The sequence below is a fragment of the Schistocerca nitens genome, chromosome 2 (assembly GCF_023898315.1).
Source record: "Schistocerca nitens isolate TAMUIC-IGC-003100 chromosome 2, iqSchNite1.1, whole genome shotgun sequence".
Classification (NCBI taxonomy): domain Eukaryota; kingdom Metazoa; phylum Arthropoda; class Insecta; order Orthoptera; family Acrididae; genus Schistocerca; species Schistocerca nitens.
Window position 1 is genome coordinate 303380476 of NC_064615.1, and position 17884 is coordinate 303398359.

At 40.6% G+C, this 17884-nt stretch overlaps 1 protein-coding gene across 1 annotated transcript in view; it reads right to left on the minus strand.

Moving 5' to 3' along the window:
* The window catches only part of LOC126236062 (uncharacterized), a 512087-nt gene that overhangs the window by 407272 nt on the left and 86931 nt on the right, over positions 1 to 17884 (minus strand). The window lies entirely within an intron of this gene.

A 17884-nucleotide genomic window follows, 5' to 3' on the forward strand; every position in this document is an offset into this window, starting at 1 on the left:
AAAATTAAGAGTAAATCGAAGGAATATCTTCTGGAAAAAGCGTTTCACTCTCTTAATCAATTCTTTAATGTAACATTGTAGCTTACATGTAATACTTTACTTGTAATATTTGCTATTGCCACTTTGTAACTTAATACATCTTACACCAATATGGGAATTCGTTTTCAGGCAATTCACACTATCAAATTCCTGCTAATGTATAGTTTGTAATATGGAAAATTGTAATTTATTATTTTATCGTTTTATACCTTTGTTTTACCATAGAAAATGCTTAAGCCTGTAACTATTAACATACATTTTTTCTTATACACCATTTGCAATTTACATTTGTTAGCATATGCAAGTAGGCTACTGTGTTAATTTATATTGTGACTCGTTCCATATCCATGCAATTCTTTTGTATACCGGATCTACGGAACACGAATAAATAAAAAGACATTCCATATGAAGTGTGTCCAGTTTTTGTTGGTTATATCCATGCAATTGTTACAAAGATAGCCGCGCAGAGTGGCCAAGTTGTTCCAGGCACCATGTCACGGATTGCGCGGCCTTTCCCGCCGGAGGTTCGAGTCCTCCCTCGGGCATGGGTGTGTGTGTTGTTCTTAGTTTAAGTTAGTTTAAGTACTGTGTAGGTCTAGGGGCCGATGACCTCAGCAGTTTGGTTCCTCAGGAATTCACACACACACACACACACAAAGATAATTTTTTTCGTTTGCCTGTTGGTGCTCCTGTTGCTGTGGGAACAGTCTAACACATACATAACGACACTTCTCTTATTTTTGGTATATACTGCAACAACAGCACTCCCTGCGGACTATAAGCTACACTTCTGAGTGCAATGTCAGATGAATACGAATAGTTTCTTTTATATTGATTTGCAACATAGTTTTTACAGTACGGAATGAACACAGTACCATGAAAACCGGAAATACGAGTAATTAAAAAATTACTCCACATTTGTATTTCTTTAATTTCCTAAGGACCCTGGGACGTATAGTATATTACGGGACAGTTTATTTATAAGTCTCTTTTAACCTACAGATATTTACTGAAGAACGTCGTTTTCTTTGAAGAACAAAAAAGGCTAGTAACCAACAGAATACCTGATATTTTGTAGAAAGGCCTCATATAAGTATTCAATAACGTGAAGTTTTCTTCACTACACTTCCATTCAAATCCCTGAATGTGGAACACAGGAAACTTGTATGGAATGCAATAGTCGTACGTACATTATTTAACCTACCAAATAAGGCACCACAACTGTTGCTGAAGTGAAAACCACAAAGACTTGATAATAAAACGTCAAAACAAATAAAACTAATTCCCAACAGAGAAGAAACAAATTTCAGAGTTGTTGCTACATATGACCTACATAGGGAAGGAATCTTCAACAGTTTCGCTTTTGAAACAAAAGTTATTAAAATTACAAAAATATTAGCGTATTAGAAAGTCCAGTGAAGTGTAAAAATGTGCGAACAAGGGATGTTCCTATCATAATAAGAACAGACAACAGTAATACATGCTTCTCATGCACGAAATACGTGATTATACACGCTTACTTTCAGCGGAGTAAGCTGGAATTATACGTATAATGAAAAGTATTTCTTCATTAATAAGATGCAGCTTACATCACAGAATCACTGAGATTCCGCTCTTTTGGCGTTTATTTCATGGTTATTCGTGTCTCTTGATAATTTATCAGTGCTTATTATCGCAAAATATAATAACTATTTCCTTAATTTCGCGGACTAACAATTAAAAACAAACATTAATATTATGACTAGTTTCACGTCGCTAGGAACTCTACTAATGTTTCAACTGTCAGACTGCAACAACTTTCTCAGCAATAAGAGTTGCGATTTTATGTGTTAGACTGCTCTATGCGCTTATTCAACGATTGTCATATTTATTTTTAAGTTCAACTTCTGAATTTGTTCTCGAGGTTACACAAATGTGTTTTTCTACTGTTATTGGCATCTTTAGGGTCTATTCTACTTATCGTTCAGACGGGCCGCACGTATGTACAAATGATGAGTACGCCGATATCGTATATGCGTGCGGGTTGTGTAATCAGAAACGCTGCTACTGATTGTAGGATAACACGGAAGACGATCTGATAGCCACAGAGTACCGGATTCAAGAGTGTTTCCTCGTACTTTCACCAAACAGCATGAGACGGATGCAGTCCATAGCAGTCATAGTGTATTAATCGGAACGTGCAAATGAACAGATTATAAATGCAGTACAAGACATTATTAATCTCCTACAACGTAGACGTTCAACAAGGACACGCAGAATTTATGCACGTATTAGTATTCCATGTACAAGAATATAGCAGATATTACGTATGTACAGCCTCTTATACTAAACGCTAACAGCGCATTCAGTACCTTTGAGAAGGATATCAACGTAGACGATGGGAACTTTTTTGTTGTCTAATCGCAAACCAAGGGAAGCAGTGGTTGGGAAAGGAGTGAGACAGGGTTGTAGCCTCTCCCCGATGTTATTCAATCTGTATATTGAGCAAGCAGTAAAGGAAACAAAAGAAAAATTCGGAGTAGGTATTAAAATTCATGGAGAAGAAGTAAAAACTTTGAGGTTCGCCGATGACATTGTAATTCTGTCAGAGACAGCAAAGGACTTGGAAGAGCAGTTGAACGGAATGGACAGTGTCTTGAAAAGAGGATATAAGATGAACATCAACAAAAGCAAAACGAGGATAATGGAATGTAGTCAAATTAAATCGGGTGATGCTGAGGAAATTAGATTTGGAAATGAGACACTTAAAGTAGTAAAGGAGTTTTGCTATTTAGGGAGCAAAATAACTGATGATGGTCGAAGTAGAGAGGATATAAAATGTAGACTGGCAATGGCAAGGAAATCGTTTCTGAAGAAGAGAAATTTGTTAACATCGAGTATTGATTTCAGTGTCAAGAAGTCGTTTCTGAAAGTATTTGTATGAAGCGTAGCCATGTATGGAAGTGAAACATGGACGATAACTAGTTTGGACAAGAAGAGAATAGAAGCTTTCGAAATGTGGTGCTACAGAAGAATGCTGAAGATAAGGTGGGTAGATCACGTAACTAATGAGGAGGTACTGAATAGGATTGGGGAGAAGAGAAGTTTGTGGCACAACTTGACTAGAAGAAGGGATCGGTTGGTAGGACATGTTTTGAGGCATCAAGGGATCACAAATTTAGCATAGGAGGGCAGCGTGGAGGGTAAAAATCGTAGAGGTAGACCAAGAGATCAATACACTAAGCAGATTCAGAAGGATGTAGGTTGGAGTAGGTACTGGGAGATGAAGAAGCTTGCACAGGATAGAGTAGCATGGAGAGCTGCATCAAACCAGTCTCAGGACTGAAGACCACAATAATAATATAATCGCAAACCGCCAAGAAATTCCATTAATTATATTTACTGTTGTTGCCACTTTTACTTGTGACGATATCAATAACACTCGCAACTGACATCAGTGTTGGGACGAAAATCCACGTGCGTTTGTCGAGACATATTTTCAAGAATGCTTCCCTTTTAATGTGTGGTGTGGTGTGTGATAGACAGACAGTTCATATGGCCTGTTCTGTTACCGCATCGCCTTTTTAAAAACGTGCTCTCAGCATTATTGCAAGAGATTCCTTTGGCTACGAGGATGAGTGTTTCTTCTAGCACGACGGGGCCCTACATATTCTAGTCGCCAGGTGGTACATCACTTAAGCCTGACACTCACCGGAAGATGGACCAGCAGAAGTTGTCACCTTCCCTAACCACCGAGGTTCTCGAACCTTACCCCTTTAGATTTTGCCTATGATTTTGGTTTAAACGTGAAGTATACAACGGAAAAGTGAACACAAAAACCGACTTTATCTTTCGGACCATGGATTGCGCTGTCCTCGTAAAACAAGAGGACGTCAGATGTTATGTGGAATGTTTTATTGGTCCATACTACCATCTCCTAAAAAAATTTACTATTCCTGCCGGTCCTTTTTGTTGTTGTTCTTGTTGCTATAATTTGGGACCCGTTCCGGAACGTGCCCACTTTTCGCTGTTCGACCTCTCACAGAGGAATGCACCTCCTCTAGGAGACCTGTTCGCTATGTATACACGACGTTCAAATGGTTCAAATGGCTCTGAGCACTATGGGACTTAACAGCTATGGTCATCAGTCCCCTAGAACTTAGAACTACTTAAACCTAACTAACCTAAGGACAGCACACAACACCCAGCCATCACGAGGCAGAGAAAATCCCTGACCCCGCCGGGAATCGAACCCGGGAACCCGGGCGTGGGAAGCGAGAACGCTACCGCACGACCACGAGATGCGGGCGTATACACGACGTCTTATGTTACATACACACTACTTGCTTAGAATACAGCTGTATCAACAATACTTGGGAAGGGCACAAGGTCATGGAGATGCTGAGAAACCTGACCTGGCAGAAGACATACACCGAGTATCCCGCGAAAGCCGAGTCCACTTCTCACTCTTCGAGAGTTCGAGAGCCAATATTTAGTAAAGAATTGGGAGTATACTACAGTCCGACACAATTCCCTTCTGTAGGGACCGGAAAGACGAGATCAAACTAGTTACACCGCGCACAAAGGCATCTGAGCCGTCGTCCCTCCGCACTCCATACGCGAATGAAACAGAAAGAAACCTTAATATGCAGTACAATGTGAAGTGCCCTCAGCCATGCACTTCACAGTGGTTTTGCAAGGTATGGCTGCTGCATGGCAGCATCATAGCCGATGTTCACTGTTACTACAGCAGAAATTGATGTTCCGCAATTCCCATATCGATTGTTCAGACTGCTACCTTTTATTTTGCAAAGCACTGTGCCTATCTAAAGAGCTTTTATATATATATATATATATATATATATATATATATATATATATATATATATATATATATATATATACTTCTGGAAATGGAAAAAAGAACACATTGACACCGGTGTGTCAGACCCACCATACTTGCTCCGGACACTGCGAGAGGGCTGTACAAGCAATGATCACACGCACGGCACAGCGGACACACCAGGAACCGCGGTGTTGGCCGTCGAATGGCGCTAGCTGCGCAGCATTTGTGCACCGCCGCCGTCAGTGTCAGCCAGTTTGCCGTGGCATACGGAGCTCCATCGCAGTCTTTAACACTGGTAGCATGCCGCGACAGCGTGGACGTGAGCCGTATGTGCAGTTGACGGACTTTGAGCGAGGGCGTATAGTGGGCCTGCGGGAGGCCGGGTGGACGTACCGCCGAATTGCTCAACACGTGGGGCGTGAGGTCTCCACAGTACATCGATGTTGTCGCCAGTGGTCGGCGGAAGGTGCACGTGCCCGTCGACCTGGGACCGGACCGCAGCGACGCACGGATGCACGCCAAGACCGTAGGATCCTACGCAGTGCCGTAGGGGACCGCACCGCCACTTCCCAGCAAATTAGGGACGCTGTTGCTCCTGGGGTATCGGCGAGGACCATTCGCAACCGTCTCCATGAAGCTGGGCTACGGTCCCGCACACCGTTAGGCCGTCTTCCGCTCACGCCCCAACATCGTGCAGCCCGCCTCCAGTGCTGTCGCGACAGGCGTGAATGGAGGGACGAATGGAGACGTGTCGTCTTCAGCGATGAGAGTCGCTTCTGCCTTGGTGCCAATGATGGTCGTATGCGTGTTTGGCGCCGTGCAGGTGAGCGCCACAATCAGGACTGCATACGACCGAGGCACACAGGGCCAACACCCGGCATCATGGTGTGGGGAGCGATCTCCTACACTGGCCGTACACCACTGGTGATCGTCGAGGGGACACTGAATAGTGCACGGTACATCCAAACCGTCATCGAACCCATCGTTCTACCATTCCTAGACCGGCAAGGGAACTTGCTGTTCCAACAGGACAATGCACGTCCGCATGTATCCCGTGCCACCCAACATGCTCTAGAAGGTGTAAGTCAACTACCCTGGCCAGCAAGATCTCCCGATCTGTCCCCCATTGAGCATGTTTGGGACTGGATGAAGCGTCGTCTCACGCGGTCTGCACGTCCAGCACGAACGCTGGTCCAACTGAGGCGCCAGGTGGAAATGGCATGGCAAGCCGTTCCACAGGACTACATCCAGCATCTCTACGATCGTCTCAATGGGAGAATAGCAGCCTGCATTGCTGCGAAAGGTGGATATACACTGTACTAGTGCCGACATTGTGCATGCTCTGTTGCCTGTGTCTATGTGCCTGTGGTTCTGTCAGTGTGATCATGTGATGTATCTGACCCCAGGAATGTGTCAATAAAGTTTCCCCTTCCTGGGACAATGAATTCACGGTGTTCTTATTTCAATTTCCAGGAATATATATATATATATATATATATATATATATATATATATATATATATATATATATATATATATATATATATATATCGTCACGAAGTGAAGCTATGGAGGTTAGCAAAAGCAAATATTTTGCGCTAAGACCAAATTTTTAAAAGCATAACTATTTCTTCTGCTTTTTTGTATTTATTTATTTGGAGCAGCACTGATGAATAATTGTTGCTGCTATGAAGGCAAATAAAAATACACGTAAGGAGGAACACTTTCTTCTCTTAACTGTCAGAACATGAGTGACTTGTATGTATGAATGTCTGTATGTACGGATGTTGACGACAAAATTGCTGTTTTGCGCAACTGAATGTTAATTCCATAGAAAGCCGTATGCTGTGCAAGCTGCAAGGCTTGGACAAAACCCGAAAACCCTGCGATAAATCCATGCTTCAACATGAACACAGACGCTAGACAATCCCGCAGGCTGCGCTGTTATATTTGACCACGAATGACACGTGTGCAGTGCCCTCAATGTGTTGCAAGTGTCAATCGTGGTGAGAACAATGTTCTGTGTAGTTGTGAGTGCGTTATGCAGGATCTAAGTTAATTCGAACGGGGGCAGATAGCTGGTGCTCGTACAGTGTGGGTGCTTTCGTAACCAAGGTAGCGGTAGTGTTCGGTGTTTTAAGAGGCTCCGTATCGAAGGTTTATACCGTACACAGGGGAAGCGTAAAAGTCTCATCCCCTAAGTCACAACGCGGATGAAAGTGTTTGCCGAGTTTGTGACGTACGATCATTGAAGAGGGCTGTGGTGAAAAATAAGAGGACGACAGCTGAACTGAATATCGCACTCACCAATCCTGTCAGCACCAAACCGACGCGAATGGAGCTCAATTGCAGGGCGAACTAAAATCCAAAACAGCTCATCAGCGATGCAAACATCTGTAACTAGAAAACGTGACGTCGAAGCTACAAAACGTGGACCACGGAGCAATGGGAGAAAATCATTTGATTTGATGAATGTTGTTGCACATTGTTTCCGATTTTTGACCGAGTTTACAGCCCAAGAGTGAAAACATCGCGGGGTTTCGGTGACGATTTGAGCAGCCGTATCGTGGTGGGGTGTGGAGCACATGGCTACTCTGCAAGGAAGCACTACTTCCTAGGATTACGTGACCATTCTGGCTGATCAGGTCTATCCCGTGATAAAATGTTTGTTCGCTAATGGTGATGCTGTCTTCCAAGACGAAAGACTCCCTGTTCACTTTGGTAGAGCAGCGTTCACCTAAAATAAATCCCTCCCGGTATATCTCCAGCTAACTCAACGTGGCTGCATTGAGATACCCTGTTAAGTTTTACTATTAACATAGTGGTTACTGCTATGGTGAATGAATTTAATTTCCGCAAGACTGCAAGTGCGACTATTCATAACCATAACGACTGAAATTTATGCTACAAATCAGTGATTTTTCTCCACAAGAAAATCTATTAATTATTAGACAAAACTCATGGTCTACAGTGACAGCAGTACTCCACAGTTTTACACTACATTACATTAATACCTGTTCCACAGATTAACAATACGATATTTGGTAATGATGTGGAACGTGTCAGTTTAACATAAGTTTTCTTTACGGAATATATAAGTATTCACTTACTACTTCATATCGAAAAATTCATCTAAATTCATCTATTGAGCACAAGGAATTGTAATTCAGAAATTCTTTAATTTGTTTTTAAATTTTGGTTCGGTATCTGTTCCATCTTTAAAGCTATTTGGCAAATGACCAAAGATTTTTGTGACAGCATAATTCACCCCTTTCTGTGCCAAAGTGAGATTTAGTCCAGAATAGTGAAGATCATCTTTTCTTCTAGTGTTGTACCTATGCACTTCGCTGTTATTTTTGAACTGGGATAGGTTATTAAAGACAAATTTCATAGGTGAATATATGTATTGCGAACGTACTATCAATATCCCGAGTTCCTTAAATAAATGTCTGCAAGGTGACCTTGGGTGGGCTCCAGCTATTATTCTGACTACACGCTGTTGTGCAATGAATACTTTCTCTCTTAATGACGAATTGCCCCAAAATATGATGCCATATGGAAGCAGCGAATGAAAATAGGCATAGTAGACTAATTTACTGATGTGTGTATCACCAAAATTTGCAATAACCCTAGTAGCATAACCGGGTTCGATTCCCGGCCAGGTTGGGGATTTTCTCCGCTCATGGACTGGGTGTTGTGTTGCCCTCATCATCATTTCATCCTCATCACCGCACGCAAGTCGCCCAATGTGGCGTCGACTGAAGACTCGGCCGAACTTCTCCGGATGGGGCCTCCGGCCAACAATGCCATACACTCAATTCATATTTTTATCACCAAAAAGAACTAGCTTTGCATCTTCATGAATATACAGTGGCAAGTCATCAAAATAAGTTTTGCATCACCTCGCTTCCGAGAGTTCCGGAACTTGTATAGAAAACTGAAATAGAGGTCGACATAAGCATCATTTCCGCCCTTTTTATTGCTCATGGAAACCACACATTGCATGTTGTACCACATACAACGCGACCTTCGGAGGTAGTGGTCCAGATTGCTGTACACACCGGTATCTCTAATAGCCAGTAGCACGTCCTCTTGCATTGATGCATGCCTGTATTCGTCGTGGCATACTATCCACAAGTTCATTAAAGTACTGTTGGTTCAGACTGTCCCACTCCTAAAAGTCGATCGGCATAGATCCCTCAAAGTGGCTGGTGCGTCACGTCGTCCATAAACAGCCCTTTTCAATCCACCCCAGGCATGTTCGATACGGTTCGAGTCTGGAGAACATGCTGGCCATTCTAGTCGAGCGATGTCGCTATCCTGAAGGAAGTCATTCACAAGATGTGCACGATGGGGGCGCGAATTGTTGTCGATGAAGACGAATGCCTCGCCAATATGCTGCCGATATGATTGCACTATCCGTCGGAGGATGGCATCCACGTATCGTACAGCCATTACGGTGCCTTCCATGACCCCCAGCGGAGTACATTGGCCCCACATAATGCCACCCCAAAACACAAGGGAACCTCCACCTTGCTGCACTCGCTGGACAGTGAGTCTAAGGCGTTAAGCCTGACCGCGTTGCCTACAAACATGTCTCCCACGATTGTCTGGTTGAAGGCATATGCGACACTCATAGGTGAAAAGAATACGATGCAAATCCTGAGCAGTCCATTCGGCATATTGTTGGGCCCATCTGTACTGCGCTGCATGGTGTCGTGGTTGCAAAGATGGACCTGCCAAGGACGTCGGGAGTGAAGTTGCGCATCATGCAGCCTATTGCGCACAGTTTGAGTCGTAATGCGACGTCCTGTGGCTGCACGAAAAGCATTATTCAATGTCCGAACAACAACGCTTTGGTTCACTCCCAGACGCTTGGACACTTCCCTTGTTGAGAGCCCTTCCTGGCACAAAGTAACAATGCAGACGCGATGGAACCGCGGTATTGACCGTCTAGGCAAGGTTGAACTACAGACAACACAAGCCGTATACCTCCTTCCTGGAACTGATTGGCTGTCAGATCCCCTCCATCTAATAGGCGCTGCTCATGTATGGTTGTTTACAATTTGGATGGGTTTAGTGACATTTCTGAACAGTCAAAGGGACTGTGTCTGTGATGCAGTAGCCACAGTCAACGTCTATCTTCAGGAGTTCTGGGACCTGGGGTGATGCAAAACTTTTTTGATGTGTGTATATTAAGAACAATGAGGGAGCCAAAACTGAACCCTTTGGGACACCATTCTCGATACCTCCCCAGTTAGAGGACGCTGCTGATTTTTGCAGACTATCTGCACTGTTAATTTCAGCCCTCTGGATTCTTTCAGTTAAATATAAATTAAACCATTTGTGCACTGTCCCACTCGTACCACAATACTTAAGCTTGTATAGAAGAATTTCGTGATTCACACAGTCAAAAGCCTTTGAGAGATCACAAAATATCACAATGGGTGATATTCGGCTATTCAAAGCATTTAATATTTGATCAGTGAAAGCATATACAGCATTTTTTGTTGAAAAGCCTTTCTGGAAACCTAACTGACACATTATTAGCCGGCCAGTGTGGCCGTGCGGTTCTGGGCGCTTCAGCCTGGAACCGCGTGACCGCTATGGTCGCAGGTTAGAATTCTGCCTCGGGCATGGATGTGTGTGATGTCCTTAGGTTAGTTAGGTTTAAGTAGTTCTAAGTTCTAGGGGACTGATGACTATAGATGTTAAGTCCCATAGTGTTCAGAGCCATTTGAACCAATTTGACACTTTATTAGCTTCATTTTTACAAATACATGATGCTGCTGTTAAATACATTCCTTTTTCAAGAATTTTGGATAAAGCTGTCAGAAGTGAGATTGGGTGGTAGTTGTTAACACCAGGCCTCTCCCCTTTTTTGTGAAATGGATGTAATGGTTTAACAATAGCGTATTTAATTCTATCTGGAAACTGCCCATTTTCAGTGAGCTACTACATATGTGGCTGAGAATCCTACTTATCTGTTGGGAACAAACTTTTAGTGCTCTGTTGAAAATGCCATCAATTCCATGTGAGGTTTTATTTTTGAGTGAATTTATTAGTCTCCCAATTTCAGTAGGAGATCTGGCCTGAACTTCAGTTTTATCAGATTGCATAGGTATTGCCTCTTCCATATAAGGCTTTGCTTTTTCTAATCAATAGCTCGTTCTATCTTCTCTACAACACTTAAAAATGGTTATTAAAAACGTTTTCTACTTCTGACTTTTTGTTAACAACATTTTCATTGAGTTTGATAAAAATACAATCTTCCTATGCTCTCAGTTGCCCTGTTTGCCTTTTAACAATATTCCAAATTGTTTTAATTTTATTATCAGATGTGTTAATTTCAGACATAATGCACATGCTTCTGGACTTTTAATAACTTTTCTTAATACAGTGCAGTAGTTTCTATATTGTTTCACTGTTTCTGGATCATTACTCCTTCTAGCTATAGGATACATTTCCCCTTTCTTTGTACAAGATATTTTTATCCCTTTAGTAAGTCATGTCTTTTTAGATGGTTTCTTCCGGTTATGTTTCACTGTTTTCTTAGGGAAACTGTTTACAAATATGGTCACAAAGGTATCATGAAATAGGTTAAATTTTAAATTAGCGTCAGGTTCCCTGTACACCTCATTCCAGTCTAACTGTTGCAAACTTTCCCTGAAATTTTCAATTGTTAAATCGTCGATCGAATGCACTTTTTTGGAAGACTGTTTTGCATTACTGTGTGGAGCTATGTCATATACTGTAACTAGTTTTGCATCATGATCAGACAGACCATTCTTAATAGGAAAAGGTTTTATTTGATTAAATTTATCTTGGTCTATAAAAACGTCGTCTGTTAAAACTGAGAGTGTGTAATTTTCATGCAATAGTGCTTCTATAGATTGTTTTATGCTTTGTATTATTTGAAACTTACTACCAAAATTAGATTGCCGCAATAGTCTCTTGTCATACAAAGATAGTTCTTGATGTAAATGAATAAACTATTTAAGACATTACATTCGCTGTCTGATAATTTAGTTTGACAGAAAAATCATTCACCCGTAACGAAATTCCAAACAAAAACCGATGCCTGCTATCGTAACAGACAAGCATGTCACGTTGCTGTGCGTTCATCGTTGCTGACCGAATACTCGTATTTCAGAGGTGGAGACCAAGAAAAAAGTTGACAGTTAACAAGTGACCAGTAAAATCAGATTATGTAGTTTACTGTCGTCTTGGATCACATTAACTTCGTGTCTCTAACTGAAAAATAATTATTGCGAAGGAACGTTTTATACGTTTTCGAACAAACGTACCCAAGTGCTTACTATGTTACAGAATTAACGGAGACCAAACTGGTGAAGCGATGGGCGAAAGGTACTCGCCTGTAACTCACGCCAGAACCAGTCATACTGGGGTATTATTATAGACGCAACAATACTGCAATTGCAAAAGTTTATTCTGTACTGTTTCTCAACTAAAACGCTACATCATTATGTAGTGTTCATTAAAGCGCATGGTCCCGGCGGAGGTTCGAGTCCTCCCTCGGGCATGGGTGTGTGTGTTTGTCCTTAGGACAATTTAGGTTAAGTAGTGTGTAAACTTAGGGACTGATCACCTTAGCAGTTAAGTCCCATAAGATTTCACACACATTTGAACATTATGAACATTAAAGCGCAGACGAGATCTCAGTAGTAAAGATGATATTCACATGATATCCATTTCGGATACTGCAGCAGTGACTAGAGAATTTTGCCGACCGCTGTGGCCGAGCGGTTCCAGGCGCTTCAGTCTGGAACCGCGCGACCACTACAGTCGCAGGTTCGAATCCTGCCTGGGGCATGGATGTGTGTGAGGTCCTTAGGTTAGTTAGTTAGGTTTAAGTAGTTCTTAAGTTCTAGGGGACTGATGACCTCAGATTTTGCTGTCTAAGGCGCTGCAGTCATGGACTGTGCAGCTGGTCCCGGAGGAGGTTCGAGTCCTCCCTCGGGCATGGGTGTGTGTGTTTGTCCTTACGATGATTTATATTAAGTAGTGTGTAAGCTTAGGGACTGATGACCTTAGCAGTTAAGTCCCATAAGATTTCACACACATTTGAACATTTGATTTTTAACCTCAGATGTTAAGTCCCATGGTGCTCAGAGCCATTTGAACCATTTGAACTAGAGCATTTTCCGCCAGTGCGCTTTCCAGAACACAAATGCATTGACCATTCGTTTGTTCTCAGCTTCAGACTCGACAGTTTTCGTTTGTAACTTGAGGTTCCTTTCTAGTTTCAGTATAAATTTGATTATGTGCACATTACCAATGCCAATTCCAAATCATGTGCCGATGTTTAGTTTCCACTTGGTCATTTGTAAGGTTAAGTCTGTCCATTTACTACATATTTTCACGCACGGTAAACATAAACAGTCTAAAACCTGTGTTCCTTTTGATACGCTGTCCTCATCATCATTAAGCTCGATAATTATGCAACTCTAATAAAACACGCACTTCTTCCATAAACTTGCTAAGTTGACAGTTTGGGCAGCGCAATAATGAAAAACAGTAAGTGTTGGCCACAAATCCAGTTTAGCGGGAAAAAGCAACTCAGTCCATAACAGCCAATCATTACTTCAGTTACAAGAGCTATGTGATGGGCTGCTGTGTTCTGCAGCCATATTTGAGTTCACCCTGTATTGCAGATTTGATTTTCCATCCTCTGTTCCTCAGAGTTGTGCTGCACCTTCCGCGTGACTCCTCTACGCGGGAACTGCACGAAGAGTGATGCCCGTTGTTTCGGCCCCCATGCAGTCTGACTGCACACTAGTTTTCCGGCAAGACACAGTACACGGATAGTCAAGTGACTTGACTCAAGTCACAGTCTCATCTCGAACGCGGGACATCAGATAGCGAAAAAGGTTTTACCTTGCAGTAAAATCGCAGTGAGGGTATTTATAAAATACTAATTGCATGGTACTTTTTTCACTTTTATGAACTGCAAAACTACCTTTTATGTAATCTAAAAACAGGTAAATTTTTCCTTCTGATTGTCTATGAAGGAATATTTGTACCATCGTTTAATGCAAAATTCTTTCTTTTAAAGTTACCACATAAGGGTGCACTCAGCCTCGTGATGCCAATTGAAGAGCTACTCGACCGAATAGTAGCGGCTTCGGTCAAGAATATCATCATAACGACCGGGAGAGCGGTGTGCTGACCCCACGTCTCTCCTATCCGCATCCTCCACTGAGGATGACACGGAGGTCGGATGGTCCCGGCAGGCCACTCATGGTCTGAAGATGGAGTGAGTACATAAAGCTATGCCTCAAACGTTTTGGCCTCAATGTTTTGATGCTCAAATGTTTTTCATCAAAGGAAAACTGAAACCAGATGCTGTGCACCTATTTTTCATTTTCCTGTGCATGTAACACTCCAAGAAAAAATGTGAAAACCACCAATTCATAGAAGTATGAAAGAAGTGCTACCTGGATCGGAAAATGAAGATCAAGATTTTATTTATACTTTTGTCAATATGACAGTTAAGAAAATAGTTATGCATAAGTTTCAGTTGCTGAAAAATCCAGATTCATACCATCTGAAATGCCATTTATCTGAAGTTTGTAGAAAATCTTTGAGAAACCCTAGGAATAGTGTTGTTGAATAAGAGCAGCTACTATTGGAGCTTTCATAGGATACTGAAAACAACACTTCAATGAATATACTTTTAAATGTTAGCAGTAATTTTTTGTCAATTTCAGAATCCAGAAAGCTTGTTTAACATAACAACTGTTTTTTCACTGTATCACAAACATTGTCTTCTTTATGAGCAACCCTTTGTTGATTTTTTTGTTGTGTTCATTTTTACCGCCTAAGAAATGTGCTGAACTTCCTGGCTCCAGCCCAAGAAGTCAATTTTATAGACACTAGAAATGCACTTATGATTCACACTTCATTAGGTAACACCACTGCTTTCATTCTCTAAAATATATTACATAACTTACAGATTATATTACCTCACTCACAACTACAGTTTTCTCAATAATCAATGTCTGGTAACATATTTTGCTCCATAGTAGGTTGATATTGTTTCAGTATATGGAGTGGATTTCGTAAATATCATAAAATCTGAATACTCATTTTGTGTAAAAATAGAACTTTTTGATAAAATATTATGTCATTTCCTATAATACCATAGCATAGCTTTTTTCTCCCCATGTTTCTGGAGTAGTCATTTGAAAACAAAATGCATTCTATTGAACTGACATTTTGTCTTCCAGTTTTGTGGAAGAATGAACTACATGATACACAGAGTAGCAAAAAGGGGCATTCAATGAAGAAAATGTAATTATGGGCTTTGTGAAAAGTAAACATAGAACTGTTAAGACAAAGCTTCAAAATCTGTTTATTGAACTTTCATCTGGCTGACTGTTAAAATAATAAATGTTGAGAATTTTGCAGAAATTACATTAAATGCAGTGCTATAGCAGATATTGTATGCATTACTAATATAAGAAGACACTCAGATGTCAAAATCAGTGCTTCATTTCAGCTAAAAATTAGAAAAACCTGAAACAGTTAGCTCCATTTTGCATCATGCAGAATGACAGAGTATATAGCTTTATTCCAGCCATCCATCATGTGACTGAGATGTTGGTTTCAAATAGTGACCTTTATGGTATATGAGTGCAGAACTCTGGTCTGGGAGTGCAGTACTTTCATGTGCCTGCGGATTTCTGCTTCATGCTTTGTCCAGCATGTTCTAGTCAGGCAAAATGTTACCATCGGTCTGTACATGATTATGAATTATATTCTTATTTGTTATTAGCTTTTTGTCACTGACTGTCACAGCTACTGAACCAGAAGACTATCAGATCAGCATAAATATGCAACACTTTGTTAGAAGATGCCCACAAAAAAGAATAATTTCTTCCTCACATATGTTGCAAACCCCACAATTTCTCTTGTGGATTTGTTTAGCAAATGGTAGTAGAAAGTTCAGTGCTCCAGAAACAGTTTTTGTGCTTTGTATCATTATTGTGTATGTCTTGTTAATAGGGCCAGATTAAGGTCCAAGTGACACATTATGTTCAGCTAACTTTTGAAGAACAAAAGACAAGGAGAACTAAAAGTCTCGAAAATGGCAAGAAAATTTAAAAGTAATTACAAGCTTAGTTTAACTTAGGATCTCTTTTCTGAGGGGAACTCATGTGAGTTTGTTTGCAGCTCGATGGGCTGCAGTAAATATTTCAACCAAGAAATCGCACAGACTTACAAGCCTGACCATACCTGCTAGAAACAACAGATATGACATGGTTTCTGAGTCCACAGGCAGGATCAACAAAACACAGTTGGTTGACTAAGGCAAGACAAAAATGACAGAAAGACTTCACACATCAATTTTCAATCACATAAATTATGAAGTTATAAAATTAAGACAATTTTTACATTATTTGCTTGATACCAGTACTCCAAGAATTTTTAGATAGATGATATTTAATTGATACATTTCTCTGCATAGCAATTTCTTGGAAGCTATGCTATATTGATGTACTGGTATTTCATTAATGTTAATAAGAACTGCTGCAGCTGTATAAAGGTACATTTATTATGTCACAGCTTGTTTCATTCAATGTATGTCACCAAGTGATGCTCCCAATAGTCTTCCTGACAAATTCTCACAGATTTCACTACAAAGTCTGTTGAAAGTGTCACCCGATGATGTTCCTGAATCAAACTTGCTTGACAGAATAAATTTATCTAAATGTACCTTAATACAGGTGCAGTGGTTCTTATTGAAAACTGATGTGAAGCTGTTGTGGGGCATAAATTGATCAAGATGTACTAATCAATCATGTAACTAAATGATTATTATATTAAAGCATTTTATGTACTTTACTGTCACTGTTATTAAAATCTTAGGCATCTGTATTTCATCAAAAGTGGGGATGACAGCTGGTTTTCTTTGGGGGAGGGGGGGGGGGGGGACACCCCTCAGAATCCAAAACGATAGATCTGTGTGCTTATGGTTTCAAACTATTACAGTGTTACACAAATATCAAGCAAGATGATGTACAACATGTGTTCAAACAGGAAATGTCCATTTACTTAGCATTTCAAACATTTACTTGGCCGATGTATAGTTTCTCCCTTTTTTTAAAAATAATGATGATTTCATGTGGCTAGGCTTTGAAGTTAATTCTGATTCATCGCTTCAAGAGTAGGACCCGGAGAATGCTACCTTTTTTATGAGTGAAATGAAGGTTTCTCTTCCAAATTTGCTGCACGAAATTTTATTTCTAGGCTGTTCTTTTACATCAGCATATAAAAGAAATGTATACTTACCTTTCACTCACTGTGTTCATCTTTTCCAGGTTATTTCATCTGGCATGCAATTTAGAAGCCGTTTCATTCAAAAGTTGCTGAGGATCAACTCATGACATTACATGTTCAATGCAAAAATAAGTATATAAATTCATTCAGCAAGTAACTACATTACATGATATAACATGTCATGTGTACTGGTTTGACATCTAACGTGCAGATATGGGAAGTTATACAAACAGATAAATAAAACAAAGCCTTGAAAGTGACATCGGATAAATGGCCATTGAAAAAAGCTAATGAGTAACAAATTTTGCTCTGGTAAAGATCAGAGTTATTAATCTATACTTCCTACAAAAATAATTTATGTTTAAGAATGACTATCTGCAAACTGTGGTTCAAACCTGGAAACTGAAGTCTTGTCCTGGAATATTAAAAGTGTACGGTATTGTGTGACTTAGAGCCACCCATTACCTTACATCTCAGTAATTGTTGGCTGAATATATTAAACTGGAGAATTTTAGTAATTTTAACCATTCTGCATGTGAAAATTTACATTTTATAGCTTCAAGCTTTGTCCTTAACTGTGAGGCACACTTGATATTTAAATTGAGAGGTCACTGAGCACAAAAGAGAAATTCAGGGTTTGGTTCTGCTCTTGTACTCATTAACTTGCTATATATTTTCAAATCAGGGAATGTCACCAAGAGGAAAAACTTACATCAA